Source organism: Peromyscus leucopus, chromosome 18, assembly GCF_004664715.2.
Source record: "Peromyscus leucopus breed LL Stock chromosome 18, UCI_PerLeu_2.1, whole genome shotgun sequence".
Lineage (NCBI taxonomy): Eukaryota > Metazoa > Chordata > Mammalia > Rodentia > Cricetidae > Peromyscus > Peromyscus leucopus.
In genome coordinates, this window is record NC_051078.1 from 44,463,036 (window position 1) to 44,473,985 (window position 10,950).

Sequence of the window (10,950 nt, forward strand, 5' to 3'; positions counted from 1 at the left end):
CACCGCACTGCACAAGCCAACAGACCAAGTATCTGTTTTCCCACATTAACTCCCTAGGTCCTGCCAAGGCCTTTGCAAGTTACTAGGCAGCACATACAGTCCTAAGGAAATAATGTCACTTAAAAATCAGCACTGGACACTAATTAAAGCGAGCTTGTGTGTGTCTACTGCCTTAAACTAAAAGTGAGGCATTGCTTACAAACTGTTACGAGCCGCCCTCCACCGGCCGGCTCACTACTCCTGCCCCTCAGCTGCTTTTTCAAGGAAGTATACATTAACCAGATGGCGACTGAGGTGCTTGCTGTAATCCTTTTCCTTTCTGAAAGACCGATCACAGAAAATACAAACAAACTCTCCCTCGGTTATTTTAACTGCCAACTCCTCCTTCCCACTTTTTGAACTTGCTTCTTGTGGCACTGGCCGAGCCCCATGCAGCCCAGAATCATCACTTCCCTTGGACATATTATCACTCAGGTCACTTCCATCATGGCTGTGGATGCCTTTGTCTTCATCAATGTCCGGTGACTCGTTTTCAGCCAAAGTGATAGGAGGCGAGGCTGTTACGGTTGGTGATGGGACAGGAGGCAATGGTGATGCCGGTTCGGGTGCTGAGGCTTTCACAGGGACACTGTCTGGGTTCTGCTCAGTGTCCACTTCCATTTCACAAAGCCCAGCTGAACCAGTCTGACACTTAGCATGTAACGTTTCACCACCTGACCCATTTGAGTTTTGTTCTGAGGATAAGACACTGGTGGATTCCTTGGGAGCAGCAAGCGTAGCTAGACTCTTGCCAGCTTCCTCTGTTCCCACTTTCTTGAGAGGGGCCATTTTATTTCCTTCCCCATCAGAGCCAATTTCTTGGTCCTTAGGTGTCTCGTCTTTTCTTGAGTTTTCCTTTGGCAGATCCTGTGCACGCCTGCTTCCCTTCAGAAGCTGGTTATCTCTAACAGGCACTAAGCCAAGTTCATTAAGGACTTGCTCCTGCCGCACCACCTCACTCCGCATGCCCGACTTCTCCTTGGTACTCTCTTTTCAGGGAGAAGACCTTTTGGTGATTGGTTTCACTTGAAGAGGTGGCTCCATGACAGCAGGAGGCTCTTTCTGAACAGATCCCATGTGAGGAGGCCCTGTCTGAGCAACCTCCACCTGAGCATGGTCCAAAGGACAAAGCAGCCTCTTCTGACAATGTCCCTGCTGAGACTCCATGGGAGGAGGCGGCTCCATCTGACCAGGCTCCATGGGAGGAGGCGGCTCCATCTGACCAGGCTCCATGGGAGGAGGAGGCTCCATCTGATCAGGCTTCATGGGAGGAGGCTGTTCCATCTGAGTAAGCTCCATGGGAAGAGGCTGCTCCATCTCTGGAGGCTCCGTGGGAGGAGGCGGCTCCCTCTGAGGAAGCTCCAGGGGAGAAGGCAGCTCCCTCTGAGCAGGCTCCAGGGGGTGGAGGCAGCTCCCCCTGAGGAGGCCCCAGGGGAGAAGGCAGCTCCATTTGAGCAGGCCCAGTCTGAGCAATATCCATGGGAGAAGGAAGCCCGGGCTGAGTAGAGCCTATAGGGGTGACCACCACCTGAGTGAGCGCAGGACCGGAAGAGACCTCCTCCTGAGCCAGCTCCATGGAAGGACCCTCTGCCTGATCCATCTCCTTCTGCGTCTCCTGAGCAGGTCTGCTGCCCTTCTCACTTGACCTACCTTTTTTTTTTAACCATAAACAGCAATTTATTTTACAACATCATTTAGTTCAACATAATAGCCACAGATTCCCCTGTTCTCCCACTCTCGCCCCCCTCCCCCTCCCCCCACTCCACCCCCATTCCCACCTCCTCCAGATCAAGGTCTCCCCGAGGACCGGATCGACCTGGTAGTCTCAGTCCAGCCAGGTCCAGTCCCCCTCTCCCAGACCGAGCCAAGTGTCCCTGCATAAGTCCCAGGATTCAAACAGCCAACTCATGGAACAAGCCCAGGACCCGGCACCAACACACGGCTGCCTCCCAAATAGATCAAGCCAAATGACTGTCTCACCCGTTCAGGGGGCCTGATCCAGTTGGGGACCCCTCAGCCTTTGGTTCATAGATCCTGTGCTTCCATTCATTTGGTTATTTGTCCCTGTGCTTTATCCAACCTTGGCTTCAACAATTCTCGCTCATATAAACCCTCTTCTTTCTCACTAATTAGACTCTCAGTGCTCCACCAGGGGCCCAGCCGTGGATGTCTGCATCCAGATTCCTTAGACCTTCCTTGGATGGGGTTTATGGCACATCTGACAGGGTGTCTGGCCATCCCATCACCGGAGTAGGTCAGTTCCTGCCGTCTCTCGACCATTGCCAGCAGTCTTTTGTGGGGATATCTTTGTGGATCTCCGTGGGCCTCCCTAGCTCTCTGCTTCCTCCCTTCTTATGTGGTCTTCATTTACCATGGTCTCCTATTCGTTGTTCTCCCTCTCTTTTCTTGATCCAGCTAGGATCTCCCACTCTCTTTCCCTCGACCGTCGCTCTTCATTGTTCCCACTCATGACCAGGCTGTTCATGTAGATCTCATCCATTTCTCCATGTCTTTTTTGGGGTCCCGTTTTCCAGGTAGCCTCACTGGTGATGTGAGTAGCAGTCCAGTCATCCTTGTTCCACATCTAGCATCTTCCTATGAGTGAGTACATACCATATTTGTCTTTCTGAGTCTGGGTCACCTCACTCAGGATGATTTTTTTTAGATCAATCCATTTGTCTGCAAACCGTATGATGTCATTGTTTTTCTCTGCTGAGTAGTATTCCATTGTGTATATGTGCCACAATTTATTTATCCATTCTTCAGTTGAAGGGCATCTAGGTTGTTTCCAGGTTTTGGCTATTACAAACAATGCTGATATGAACATAGCTGAGCAAGTGCTCTTGTGGTATGATTGAGCATTTCTTGGGTATATGCCCAAAAGTGGTATAGCTGGATCTTGGGGGAGATTGATTCCCAATTTTCTAAGAAAGCGCCATATTGATTTCCAAAGTGGTTGTACAAGCTTGCATTCCCACCAGCAGTGGAGGAGAGTTCCTCTAGTTCCACAACCTCTCCAGCATAAAGTGTCTTCAGTGTTTTTGATCTTAGCCATTCTGACAGGCGTAAGGTGGTATCTCAGAGTTGTTTTGATTTGCATTTCCCTGATGATTAGGGATGTTGAGCAATTCCTTAAATGTCTTTCAGCCATTTGGGTTTCCTCTGTTGAGAGTTCTCTGTTTAATTCTAAAGCCCATTTCTCAATTGGACTGTTGGTCGTTTTGATGTCTAATTTCTTGAGTTCCTTATATATTCTGGATATCAGTCCTCTGTCACCTGTGGGGTTGGTGAAGATCTTTTCCCATTCTGTAGGCTGTCGCTTTGCCTTGTTGACCGTATCCTTTGCTCTACAAAAGCTTCTCAGTTTCAGGAGGTCCCATTGTTTGATTGTTTGTCTTAGTGTCTGCGCTACTGGTGTTATATTTAGGAAGTGATCTCCTATGCCAATGCGTTCAAGACTACTTCCTACTTTCTTTTTTTTTTTTTTAAAGTAAATTTATTTTACAACATCATTTAGTTCAACATAATAGCCACAGATTCCCCTGTTCTCCCACTCTCGCCCCCTCCCCTCCCCCCACTCCACCCCCATTCCCACCTCCTCCAGATCAAGGTCTCCCCCGAGGACCGGGATCGACCTGGTAGACTCAGTCCAGCCAGGAACAGTCCCCCCTCCCGGACCGAGCCAAGTGTCCCTGCATATGTCCCAGGATTCAAACAGCCAACTCATGCAACAAGCCCAGGACCTGGCACCAACACACGGCTGCCTCCCAAACAGATCAAGCCAAATGACTGTCTCACCCGTTCAGGGGGCCTGATCCAGTTGGGGGTCCCTCAGCCTTTGGTTCATAGATCCTGTGCTTCCATTCGTTTGGCTATTTGTCCCTGTGCTTTATCCAATCCTGGCTTCAACAATTCTCGCTCATATAAACCCTCTTCTTTCTCACTAATTAGACTCCCAGTGCTCCACCAGGGGCCCAGCCGTGGATGTCTGCATCCAGATTCCTTAGACCTTCCTTGGATGGGGTTTATGGCACATCTGACAGGGTGTCTGGCCATCCCATCACCGGAATAGGTCAGTTCCTGCCGTCTCTCGTCCATTGCCAGCAGTCTTTTCTGGCGGTATCTTTGTGGATCTCCGTGGGCCTCCCTAGCTCTCTGCTTCCTCCCCTTCTCATGTGGTCTTCATTTACCATGGTCTCCTATTCGTTGTTCTCCCTCTCTTTTCTTGATCCAGCTAGGATCTCCCACTCTCTTTCCCTCGACCGTCGCTCTTCATTGTTCCCACTCATGACCAGGCTGTTCATGTAGATCTCATCCATTTCTCCATGTCTTTTTTGGGGTCCCGTTTTCCAGGTAGCCTCACTGGTGATGTGAGTAGCAGTTCAGTCATCCTTGTTCCACATCTAGTATCTTCCTATGAGTGAGTACATACCATATTTGTCTTTCTGAGTCTGGGTCACCTCACTCAGGATGATTTTTTCTAGATCCATCCATTTGTCTGCAAACCGTATGATGTCATTGTTTTTCTCTGCTGAGTAGTATTCCATTGTGTATATGTGCCACAATTTATTTATCCATTCTTCAGTTGAAGGGCATCTAGGTTGTTTCCAGGTTTTGGCTATTACAAACAATGCTGATATGAACATAGCTGAGCAAGTGCTCTTGTGGTATGATTGAGCATTTCTTGGGTATATGCCCAAAAGTGGTATAGCTGGATCTTGGGGGAGATTGATTCCCAATTTTCTAAGAAAGCGCCATATTGATTTCCAAAGTGCTTGTACAAGCTTGCATTCCTACCAGCAGTGGAGGAGAGTTCCCCTAGTTCCACATCCTCTCCAGCATAAAGTGTCTTCAGTGTTTTTGATCTTAGCCATTCTGACAGGCGTAAGGTGGTATCTCAGAGTTGTTTTGATTTGCATTTCCCTGATGATTAGGGATGTTGAGCAATTCCTTAAATGTCTTTCAGCCATTTGGGTTTCCTCTGTTGAGAATTCTCTGTTTAATTCTAAAGCCCATTTCTCTATTGGACTGTTGGTCGTTTTGATGTCTAATTTCTTGAGTTCCTTATATATTCTGGATATCAGTCCTCTGTCACCTGTGGGGTTGGTGAAGATCTTTTCCCATTCAGTAGGCTGTCGCTTTGCCTTGTTGACCGTATCCTTTGCTCTACAAAAGCTTCTCAGTTTCAGGAGGTCCCATTGATTGATTGTTTGTCTCAGTGTCTGCGCTACTGGTGTTATATTTAGGAAGTGATCTCCTATGCCAATGCGTTCAAGATTACTTCCTACTTTCTCTTCTAGCAGGTTTAGAGTAGCTGGATTTATGTTGAGGTCTTTGATCCACTTGGACTTAAGTTTTGTGCACGGTGACAGATATGGATCTATTTGCAGCCTTCTACACGTTGATATCCAGTTATGCCAGCACCATTTGTTGAAGATGCTTTCTTTTTTCCATTGTACACTTTTGGCTTCTTTGTCAAAAATTATATGTCCATAGGTGTGTGGGTTAATGTCAGGGTCTTCAATTCGATTCCATTGGTCCACATGTCGGTTTTTATGCCAATACCAAGCTGTTTTTATTACTGTAGCTCTATAGTAGAGCTTGAAGTTAGGGATTGTGATGCCTCCAGAAGTTGTTTTATTGTACAGGTTTCTTTTAGCTATTCTGGGTTTTTTGTTTTTCCATATGAAGTTGAGTATTATTCTTTCCAGGTCTGTGAAGAATTGTGTTGGTATTTTGATGGGGATTGCATTGAATCTGTAGATTGCTTTTGGTAAGATTGCCATTTTTACTATGTTAACCCTGCCTATCCATGAGCATGGGAGATCTTTCCATTTTCTGACATCTTCTTCAATTTCTTTTTTCAGGGACTTAAAGTTCTTGTCATATAGGTCCTTCACTTGCTTGGTTAGTGTTACCCCAAGGTATTTTATGTCATTTGTGGCTATTGTAAAGGGTGATGTATCTCTAATTGTCTTCTCATCTTCTTTGTCCATTGTATATAGGAAGGCTACTGATTTTTTTGAGTTGATCTTGTATCCTGCTATGTTGCTGAAGGTGTTTATAAGCTTTATCAATTCCTGGGTGGAATCTTTGGGGTCACTCAAGTATACTATCATGTCATCTGCAAATAGGGAAAGCTTGACTTCTTCCTTTCCAATTTGTATCCCCTTAATCTCCTTATGTTGTCTTATTGCTCTGGCTAGAACTTCAAGTACTATATTGAATAAGTATGGGGAGAGTGGACAGCCTTGCCTCGTTCCTGACTTTAGTGGAATTGCTTTGAGTTTCTCTCCATTTAATTTGATGTTGGCTGTTGGTTTGCTATATATTGCCTTTATTATGTTTAGGTATGTTCCCGTATTCCTGATCGCTCCAAGACTTTTATCATGAAGGGGTGCTGGATTTTGTCAAATGCCTTTTCTGCATCTAGTGAGATGATCATGTGGTTTTTTTCTTTGAGTTTGTTTATATGGTGTATTACGTTGATGGACTTTCGTATGTTGAACCACCCTTGCATCCCTGGGATGAAGCCTACTTGATCATGGTGGATAATTGTTCTGATGTGTTCTTGGAGTCTGTTTGCCAATATTTTATTGAGTATTTTTGCATCAATGTTCATGAGGGAGATCGGTCTGTAGTTCTCTTTCTTTGTTGTATCCTTGTTTGGTTTAGGAATCAGGGTAATTGTAGCCTCATAAAAGGAGTTTGGTAATGTTCCTTCTGTTTCTATTATGTGGAACAATTTAGAGAGTATTGGTATTAACTCTTCTTTGAAGATCTGGTAGAATTCTGCGCTGAAACCATCTGGTCCTGGGCTTTTTTTGGTTGGGAGACTTTTAATGACTGTTTCTATTTCCTTAGGGGTTATTGGCTATTTAAATAGTTTATCTGGTCTTGATTTAGCTTAGGTATGTGGTACTTATCCAGAAAAATGTCCATTTCTTTTAGGTTTTCCAGTTTTGTGGAGTAGAGGTTTTTGAAATATGACCTTATAATTCTCTGGATTTCCTCAATGTCTGTTGTTATGTCCCCTTTTCATTTCTGATTTTGTTGATTTGGATACTCTCTCTCTGTCTTTTGGTTAGTTTGGATAAGGGCTTGTCTATCTTGTTGATTTTCTCAAAGAACCAACTCTTTGTTTCATTAATTTTTTGTATTATTCTCTTAGTTTCTAATTTATTAATTTCACCTCTCACTTTGATAATTTCCTGGCGTCTAGTCTTCCTGGGAGACTTTGCTTCTTCTTGTTCTAGAGCTTTCAGGTGTGCTGTTAAGTCACTAGTGTGGGATTTCTCCAACTTCTTTATGTGGGCATTTAGTGCTATGAATTTCCCTCTTAACACTGCTTTCATAGTGTCCCATAAGTTTGGGTATGTGGTGTCTTCATTTTCGTTGATCTCTAGAAAGTCTTTAATTTCTTTCTTTATTTCTTCCTTAACCCATTGGTGATTCAGTTGAGCATTATTCAGTTTCCATGAGATTGTAGGTTTTCTGTAGTTTTTGTTGTTGTTGAGATCTAACTTTAACCCATGGTGGTCTGATAGAACACAGGAGGTTATTCTAACTGTTTTGTATCTGTTGAGATTTGCTTTGTGGCCAAGTATGTGGTCGATTTTAGAGAAAGTTCCATGGGGTGCTGAGAAGAATGTATATTCTTTCTTGTTAGGATGGAATGTTCTGTAGATATCTATTAGGTCCAATTGGGTCATAACATCAGTTAAGTCCTTTATTTCTCTGTTAAGTTTCGATTTGGGAGATCTGTCCAGTGTGAAAGTGGGGTGTTGAGATCTCCCACTATTAATGTGTGGGGTTTTATATGTGGTTTAAGCTTTAGTAATGTTTCTTTTACATATGTGGGTGCCCTTGTGTTTGGGGCATAAATGTTCAGAATTGAAACTTCATCTTGGTGGATCTTTCCTGTGATGAATATGTAATGTCCTTCTTTATCTCTTTTGATTGATTTTAGTTTGAAGTCTATTTTGTTGGATATCAGGATGGCTACCCCTGCTTGTTTCTTAAGACCATTTGATTGAAAGTCTTTTCCCAGCCTTTTATTCTTAGGTAGTGTCTGTCTTTGAATTTGAGATGTGTTTCTTGTATGCAGCAGAAAGTTGGGTTCTGCTTTCGTATCCATTCTGTAAGTCTATGTCTTTTTATAGGTGAATTAAGTCCGTTGATATTAAGGGATATTAACGACCAGTGATTGTTCATCCCTGTTATTTTTGGTGGTAGTGTGTGTGTACTTCCCTTCTTTGGGGTTTACTGTTGTGGCTTTATCTATTGCCTGTGTTTTCGAGTGTGTATCTGACTTCTTTCGGTTGGAATTTTCCTTCTAGTGCTTTCTGTAGGGCTGGGTTTGTGGATAGGTATTGTTTAAATCTGGCTTTGTCTTCGAATGTCTTGTTCCTTCCATCTATGATGATTGAAAGTTTTGCTGGATATATTAGTCTGGGCTGACATCCATGGTCTCTTAGTGTCTGCATTACATCTGTCCAGGTCCTTCTGGCTTTCAAAGTCTCCATTGAGAAATCGGGTGTTATTCTGATGGGTTTACCTTTATAGGTCACTTGGCCTTTTTCCTTGGCTGCTCTTAATATTCTTTCTTTATTCTGTACATTTAGTTGTTTAATTATTATGTGTCGAGGGGACTTTTTTTTGGGGTCTAGTCTGTTTGGTGTTCTATAGGCTTCTTGTATCTTCATAGGCATTTCCTTCTTTAAGTTGGGAAAGTTTTCTTCTATAATTTTGTTGAATATATTTTCTGTGCCTTTGAGTTGGTATTCTTCACCTTCTTCTATCCCTATAATTCGTAGGTTTGGTCTTTTCATGGTGTCCCAGATTTCTTGGACATTTTGGTTCATGACTTTGTTGGCTTTAGTGTTTACTTCGACTGATGAAACTATTTCTTCTACTGTATCTTCAATGCCAGAAATCCTCTCTTCCACTCTTGCATTCTGTTGTTTATACTTGCATCCGAAGTTCCTGATCTTTTACTCAGGTTTTCTATTTCCAGCATTCCCTCTGTTTGTGTCTTCTTTATTTTTTCAATTTCCCTTTTCAGTTCTTGGACTGTTTCCTTCGTTTGTTTCATTGCTTTTTCATGATTTTCTTTCAGTGCTTTATTGTTTTCTTCCAGGACTTTAATGTTTTCTTCCAGGACTTTATTGTTTTCTTGGAGGGCTTGATTGTTTTCTTCTAATTTGTTTGCCCTTTCCTCTAGTTGTTTACAGCGTTCTTCCAATTTTCTTGTCTTTTCCTCTACACAAGCCTCTACCTTCTTCATGAAGTTACTCATAAGGCTACTTTCTTCTGCTTCTTCCAATTTTTGGTGTTCAGGTCTAGATGTTGGAGGCGGGCTAGGTTCTGGTGATGCTGTATTGCTCTTCATTTTGCTGTATGTACTTCTGCCTTGACGTCTGCCCATCTCCTTGTGGTTCCTTCTTCGTCTTATCAGTGTACTTGTTTCAGAAAGAGCTGACAGATTCAGGAAGACTCTCTCTCTTGTCCAAAAGGGAGTTCTCTTGTCCAACTCTCTGGTCCAGAAGGGAAGTCGGGGCAGGCTCTGGTCAGAATGGCAATCGGGGCAGGCTGGAGCTAGGGCCGTCTCTAAGTCTCAGGAAGTGGCTGCAGTCTCGGGCAGATGGGCGTGGGGGCAGGGCGCGGAGATTGCAGGGCTGCCGGGGGCTTGGAAAAGGGGATCCTTCCCGGTGGGGCTAGAAGGGGAGCTGCCCGGTGGTCAGAACCTGGTGCCAAGTTGGGCAGGTCTTCCCGGAGTGGCTGGTGTCCAGGGATGGGGTCCGGGTTGGACCCGGTACTCACCTCTGGACCAGAGGGAAGTCGGGGCAGCTGGAGTTGGGGCCGGTCTTGACCTACCTTTTTAAGGTTTCTTCTTTGCACCTTTTTTAATGGAAGTATTTTGCTTTTTATTGTCCCCCTTAGTCTCCTCTGTCTTGCTGTCATCCTTTGGCACCTCGGTAGTATTTTTGGATTTGCTTTCCATCGTTTTTTTTCTTTTTTGTCACTGGTTCCTCGTTCCCAGGCTCATCTGACAGATGGGCTTCAGCATCCACCTTTCTTTTGTTCTTCTTGGCTTTACTGACTTTTTCTTTATTATTTCCTGTATGTACATCTATGTGTTTCGTCTCTGCTTCCTTAGTCTCTGTCTCAGATTTCCGAGTTCTGGTAGTTACCTGGACACTGAGGCATTGCCACAAGACTTCTTCTCTTTTGAAACATCCTTTTGCTCTAGATATTAGGATAGCTACACCAGCTTGTTTCTTAGGTTCATTTGCTTGGAAAGCCTTTTCCCAGCCCTTTACTCGGAGGTAGTGTCTGTCTTTGAAGTTAAGGTGTGTTTCTTGTATGCAGCAGATGGATGGGTTCTGTTTTCTTATCCATTCTGTTAGCCTATGTCTTTTTATAGGTGAATTGAGACTATTGATATTGATGGATATTAATGACCAGTGATTGTTAATTCCTGTTATTTTTTATGGTTGTGTTGTGTTGTCCTTCTGTGGTGTATGTTGGTGTGGATTATCTATTGCTTGATTTTTCATGGATGTGTTTAGCTTCTTTGGGTTGAATTTTCCCTTCTAGTGCTCTCTGTAGGGCTGGGTTTGTGGACAGGTATTGATTAAATCTGGTTTTATCCTGGAATATTTTGTTTACTCCGCCTATGGTGATTGAGAGTTTTGCTGGGTATAATAGTCTGGGTTGGAATCCGTGGTCTCTTAGTGTCTGCATGAGATTTGTCCATGATCTTCTAGCTTTCACAGTCTCTATTGAGTAGTCTGGTGTTATTCTGATGGGTTTGCCTTTATATGTTACTTGGTCTTTTTCCTTTGTGGCTCTTAATATTTTTTATTTGTTCTATGTGTTTAGTGTTTTGATTATTATGTGGCGAGGGGA

At 43.8% G+C, this 10,950-nt stretch overlaps 1 pseudogene; it reads right to left on the reverse strand.

Annotated features, from left to right (window-relative positions):
- Nucleotides 1–234: 234 nt before the first annotated feature.
- On the reverse strand, nt 235–10,276 carry LOC114702988 (annotated as a pseudogene).
- Between the last annotated feature and the right edge of the window lie 674 nt (nt 10,277–10,950).